The sequence below is a fragment of the Amblyomma maculatum genome, chromosome 2 (assembly GCF_055883805.1).
Source record: "Amblyomma maculatum isolate TAMU_Amacu chromosome 2, ASM5588380v1, whole genome shotgun sequence".
NCBI lineage: Eukaryota > Metazoa > Arthropoda > Arachnida > Ixodida > Ixodidae > Amblyomma > Amblyomma maculatum.
The window spans coordinates 3,815,895-3,821,517 of NC_139345.1; positions in this window are offsets into that span (position 1 = coordinate 3,815,895).

The following is a 5,623-nucleotide window of genomic DNA, read 5'->3' on the forward strand; positions in this document are numbered from 1 at the left end:
GCATTTGAAAGTTTTGCTTTTTCAATTTGGCCATGATGTGTTAGCTTGTGTCAGGCTTGTGTAGAGGGCTTTAGCATAACTGTAGCTGTAACTACAATGCTTGCCCGTTCATGCAGAGTTGTAGCCATACTTATAAAAAATTTCAAGGGGTGCACTTAAGTCTCCTTATGAGCGGTAATGCAAAAGCACACAGGGGAGTCTTGTGTTGGCTTTGGTTGACTTATGTGGATTCTGGATTGCATTGTTGGTTGATTTGGATTTGGGATATGGCTGGTAATCTTGAAAAGTCATTATAAATTGTCATTAAAGAGCCATGACACCAATTTTGGAATATAACCTGCTTACTGCATCTTATTCCTGTTGTGCCAACATGGTGTTATCGATCGCTTGTATAAAACGCCTCACGTGAACTTGGCATAGTTATTACACTCAAATTTTAAAGACAAGCTTCTCTTGATGTTAGCAGTACCTCATAACCGAGCGATTTCTTCTGGCCACCCTGTACTGGTGATGCCATGGGGTTGGTCCAGCGTGTGTGGAGCATGGGATTTGCTAGTGGTTTCGTGGCATCTGAACGTGTCCACATTGTAAGTTTTTTTGCTTTCAGCATAATATGTCACGAAAACTTTTATTGAGCTGTGGGGTCTATAAATTATTAAATGACGCCAACAGCTGTGATCTGCCATAAATTGGCTGCTACAACAACATTCGCAACAGTTAGGTAAAAAATTAGTTGTGGTTTAGCTGTAGTTAACCCTAGTTGAACTGCGAAAGCAATGGCAGAAGCTTCTTTTGCCTACTACAGGGTGTTGCACAATTAGACCCGCGCTGTAGAATGCTTCTCCCAGCTAAACCGCGGAATCCTTGCAGTTCAGATTTCGCACAGAAATCGCATTTTGTCGCTAGTATTTTTTAATACTAAATTTGTTTGTGGTACTTGCCTGATTCGATCAGAAGAAGTAAAATATTCCCATCGCCTGCGGCGGCGGCGACGCCAGACGAACCGCTGCCCCAGCGATGGGACTGGTGGCGCCACCTCATGTTATCAGCATGAGGTGGCGCCACCAGTCCCATCGCTGGGGCAGCGGTTCGTCTGGCGTCGCCGCCGCCGCAGGCGATGGGAATATTTTACTTCTTCTGATCGAATCAGGCAAGTACCACAAACAAATTTAGTATTAAAAAATACTAGCGACAAAATGCGATTTCTGTGCGAAATCTGAACTGCAAGGATTCCGCGGTTTAGCTGGGAGAAGCATTCTACAGCGCGGGTCTAATTGTGCAACACCCTGTACATTACTCCTCTACGTGCCTGCATGTCGCAGGGGTAACGAGAATGCAAACGGTTCTGGCAGTCTGACTCTGATATCACCCTCCCGTATGAAAGGAGCGACCCGATTTGGCAGCTCCTGCCCGTGGCATAGGGGTAACGTGAATTCAAACGTCATTGCAGGCTGACTTTTTTTATGAGGGACCATGGACGCGGCACACAGCGACAAGTGGTTAGACCTGGCGTAGTATTGCTTTCGCAATAAAAGCTGTACCGCCGCTCAAAGACAAGCCAGTCCACGTGCGCACGGAACATATTGTCATATACCGTATAAACCAAAATATAGGTTGAGATTTTTTCTCAAAAAAAGCAAGCTAAAGTTTCCCTTCGTCTTATATGGCGGTCTTTAGCAGAATTTGAGGTACAGTCTGGCAACAAGTGGCGTGCCTGCTTATGAAGGACAGCCAAAACTGTATCAACATCCTGCAGTTGCTGGCATAAATTTTTTTCCATTTCAAACCCATTTATCTTCACTTGCACTCCTTCTTTCGACCTATGAGAGTATGAAATGCCTCTCTAGCAATGAATACGGCATGTGGGGGCAGTTTATAGTGGCTTTAAGTGATGTTTGCCGAAGCGAACGGCAACATGGCCGCTTTCTCAGCCACAATTCGGCGTGCGGTGCCACGGACAAGACCAGTGGTTTTCATGCAGCCTTTCAAGGAATTTTGCGTAAGCAACATGCTTGATATAATCAGATGACACACTCTGGGAGGTGGCGAGCAGCAAAGAGTCGTCTTCCGACGACGCTGCTGAAAGTTTGGAGGAAGATTGTAGCTCTGGTGATGCAAGGGCACAGCTGATGTAAATGTATGTGCTTCTCCACTTTTTTTTTTTTCACTTCAAGGTAAGGGGTCTACCTATATTCCCACTCGACATATAATATATGGTAGCTGTTTTGGCTAGTAACAAAAAGCTTTAATAGGGAGCAGACCTGCTGACGGCACCGGACAGCAAGCCAGAGCATAGAGATTTGGCCGGTACGGGACTTAGGTTCTTCCTTTCATCGGCGCACGAGGCTCACGAAGAGCTGCCACCCAGCAGCTGTTGTTGCTGACGCGGCGTTACCGCCTTCCTTAAAAGAAAGAAAAAGCACTGACCCGGTGCATTCGCAAGAAATGAAGAAAATAAGTGGTCACAGGAAGTATGCGGCTATGATAGGGCATTGGACCACTAGCGGAAATGCGGTTTCATTGACACAATGTGGATCACTTTGGGTTTATCCTGACGACGAGGAGTAGTGGAAGAGAGTAGGAGTGGAGGAGTAGTGGAAGTGACGTCGCTCATCCGATGGAGCACTTTGTAGGGGCCGAAATACTTGCTTCAGCAGTTTCTCAAACTACTCCAAGTCGAATCGGAGCCCACAACCACACCCTGTTTTCCAGTCCAAACGTCACTACTCGGCAGTGTTAAAGGGGCCCTGCAACACTTATCCGCTGTGCTTTAGATGAATTTGTCATGCGTATACCAAATTAAAAATAATTACACGAATCGGTGCAGTAGAATCGGAGTTATTAAGAAATTTTCAAAATACAAGTAAACAAAAAATTACCCTGAACTCAATTTTCCCGGTATTTCGCTTTCCCATTTTCCTCTCCCAATGATGACACGTGTCACCAATCGAAACAGCCTACATGAGCACATCACTATAACGTCGCAGAAGATGGCTTCTCATGGTTTTCTGTTTAGTGTAACACGTTTTTGCTAAATTTGACGGCCTCTCTTCCATGCCTAAGGCCATGTGGGTGCCTCAGGCAGGGGGAGGAACATTCCTTGTCACCGTGCACCCCGAACTATTGTGCTTTTCTCATGAGCTCGTTCCTTGACCGCCCCTTTCTATCTGCAGGCATCCTACAATGGTGAGTGGCGAGGTCATTGAATTCTTTCCTACCTAACTTTGGCTGCATAGCCACAGGTAGCTTGTCCACATGTATAGGTCGTGAAAGTCTCTTATGTAAAGTAGTAACCAGTGCCTCTGTTGGTGCTTTTTGGGTCACTTGCTTTGAAGTGCCTTTGTGTAAATTAAATATTTTGGATTCATTGACTTAGTATAATGTACAGCCAAGGCAACATAAATTTTTTCTAATGGACATAATTTGCAGTGCGTTTGCTATTTTTTCGTCAAACGTGCACCTATTGACATTATGTCCGCTGCAAAGAACCAACACAATGTGCTGACACTGTCAGTACCGTGATATTGCTTCTTGAGCAAACTAAAATATTAAATACTGAAATATGTGCATTCTAACCACTGGTAATAGCATCGCCAGAACTAAACAATTACAGCAAACAAGAGAAACAATGCACTTTAACCCTTTCGCTCTGGTGTTTCTGGCTATGACGCACCCCCAGTGTCGGTCGGCTTGGTTTCAGGGAACGAGCATAGCGATTTTTTTTTTTATTATGATTGCTATAAAAATAACACAGTCAACGGAATTTGCACATTTCAGTATTCTGCAGGTGCTGTTAATTACCGTCATCATCGGCCTGACTAAATGAGGATAATAAAGGAAAAACACTGCTTGATACTTGAGAGCTCGGCTCGTATTCATAATCAGAAGAGCCATCGCTCCAGTCCGCAGTCGAAGTTCCTGCGCAATCAGCCATCCAAAAGTAACCGCACGCATGGAGGGCGTGCGGTTAAGATACGTACCGGTATGTTCGTGACAGTGAAAGGGTTAATTGTAACGCTGGGCGACTCGGCCTTGCTGTTTTCGGATGTGCACTCTCGCAAGCTCTCTCGCTTCTGCGCCTGAGTAACTTCCTTGGCGCCAAATTCCTGGTCATGGCCGTCTTGGGGCAGCATGGCTTCTAGCATAGTAGATACTTCGTGTCATTTGCGCGTTTTCTTGTTGCGCCGTGTTGTACGCGAAGGGACATACGACAGGACAGCACATAATGTAGACATCATGTTGGTGGGATTCTTGAGATGTTCAGTCAAGCCATTCATCTGTGCATGATAGGCAGTTGATTTACAGTGGGTAGTGCCACTCAGCTGCTTGATGGATTCCAGCAGCTTGGCAGTGAAAGTGGTGCCTCGGTCCGTTATTATAATCCTTAGAAAAAAGAATCCTGATGTGCTGGGATTCTGTAGGGCAGACTCAACATGCCATATTAAATTCATGTTGGGATCTCATGCAGAGTGGGCATGGGCAGAATATTAAGGCAGAGCTAAATTTCAACTGAAAAGTAGCCACCGTGCTGGAGTTGAGCATTCTGATCATTATTTCTTGTTATTTTCGTGTTGAGTCTGTGTTGAAATTATTAGGCTGATTCGACACACGAATATCTTTTCTGGCCAAAAAAATATCAATGGACGACCGTTTGCCGAATCAATTTTTGGAGGCGTTCAACACTGATACAGCCAAGTTCTCAGCTCTACCGACAATATCCAAACATACATTACGTATCCAATATCCAGATATGCAGTACATTACGAACTCATCCTAATTATAACCCATCAATTCTCACAGGCTACATGAAGCAGTTCGACACAGGACAATATATAGCAAAGAGGAAGATGGAGACCAGTGCTTTCTTACATTATATCAAGTTTGTGTATATATATATATATATATGCCCCACCTAAAGGGCTTCTCAATGTATGCAGGTTGTGAACTACACATCAGCAAAGCTATATAAAATATTCTCGTGAATAGTTATTTATTTTCGCAGCAGTATAACTAATCGGGTCGACGTGCAACATTCTATTAAGTGAGCCCCTTCATTTATTTGTCAAAAATGAAAATCAAGCGATTAGTTTAGGCTGTTTTGTGCTCTTCAGAAAGTGGCGCCCAACTATCACAACATATGCCTTCCTAGAACTTGAGTTTAATGTTAATTTTACCCCTAATATCTTGATATGTGTATGCACTGCAGTATATTGTGCACCCTTGCAAATATTTTCCAAAGGAGCCCATTGCCATGTTTAAGCTAATGCATTTATTAGTATGTTGTTTATACGCTCTTTAAAACCACAACGGAAAATCAACCCAAACCCCTCAACATAAAGTATGCTGGGGAAGCGCGATCAAAATTTTGGCTAGCAATTGTTGAGTAGACTCAGCATCATTGAATTTATGTTGGCTCTGTCAATTCAACTCGTATTCAGCAAGGCATCAACACTAACTCCCATCAGGATGACTTGCGCTGTCAGTACGACACTACATACGAATGTTCCTACGAATGAAGCAGGGTTTGACCAAATCTGAAACAGCCCCAGAAGTAAGATTGTCAAAACTGAAGTCTTGCATATTCCTTCATAGCCATTTGATTTTACAATGCAGGTGGCTACAA